Genomic DNA, 1,253 nt, shown 5'->3' on the forward strand with positions numbered 1-1,253 from the left:
TTCCACCTCACTCTTCTACACTCTCCTTGTGTCACTCTTCTTACTCTCTTATCTTTCTCCTCCTTCTCTTCACCTTTCCACCTCACTCTTCTACACTCTCCTTGTGTCACTCTTCTTACTCTCTTATCTTTCTCCTCCTCTTTTCTTCACTCGTCTTCCTGTCCTTCTCTTCACCTTTCCACCTCACTCTTCTACACTCTCCTTGCTTCACTCTTTTTACTCCCTTAATTTAATCCCTTCTCCTTCCTCTCCAATCTGTATTAATAAATAGCATAATATTAGATAAAGTACTTGGGTTAACAGATTCCCATTGCTTGCCTCATTTTTGTATTTTATCTCAAAAACATTGTACAAAAACATAATAATAAATTGGCAGACTCTGTAATCATATCTTTACGTTTCCTCCTCTGTGTCTTCTTCCTATCCAGTCTTCCTCCTCTCCTTTCTCTCCACTCCTAATGTTATCCATGAACATTTCCAAATATATTTTCGCACTACCTATAATGCCAAACCATTAAAATTGTAATCTACAAAAATATTCTCAGAATTCATTGTGCATTCATTTAATATAATAATATTTTCAAAATAGCCCGTCCACTACATGTCTACATGTGAACGTGTTTGAACCAAGCTACCATAACAGTAGTTCATCTATCTATTTAATAAATTGTGACATTATAACATCACTAGCTAGTATCGCAAACGATTGTATCTCAAACGATACCTGGCTTGAAAAGACATTTGTGGTGATGTTGTGGATTCACTTGACACTTACTGGCTTCTGGCTGAGTTTTCCACAGCAGTTTTCTCTAAAACTAGTGCGAGCAAGTAGTTAGTAGTAGAAGAAGAGTGAATGAAGCTGCTATAGCGAGCAGCCCCCTCTGCTGGACAAAACAAGCACAACGCGATTGAGACGTCAACCGGTAGGCTCTGCTGCCCGGTCTTTCTTGCCAAGTAAAATATTTCACTTTGCGGTCTGTTTTTATCGCACAGTTAAACACGGGGACAGCTCCAGCCGGGGACAGGCCACCAAAAACGGGGACGTATGGTCACCATAATGTACACGTAAATGCGTAAAGAAAATCGTGAAATAGAATAAATTATACAAGTAAACATTTGCATGGTGTGTGTATGTATATACCATGTGTATCCTGTAAGTACGACTAAGAAACTTGAAACTATTTTAAAGAGGAATCTCTCATCTGCATGTTATATCGTGAGATATGGCAATACCTTTTGGCCTCTGGAGTTCC

The sequence above is a fragment of the Oncorhynchus gorbuscha genome, linkage group LG12 (genome assembly GCF_021184085.1).
Source record: "Oncorhynchus gorbuscha isolate QuinsamMale2020 ecotype Even-year linkage group LG12, OgorEven_v1.0, whole genome shotgun sequence".
NCBI classification, from domain to species: domain Eukaryota; kingdom Metazoa; phylum Chordata; class Actinopteri; order Salmoniformes; family Salmonidae; genus Oncorhynchus; species Oncorhynchus gorbuscha.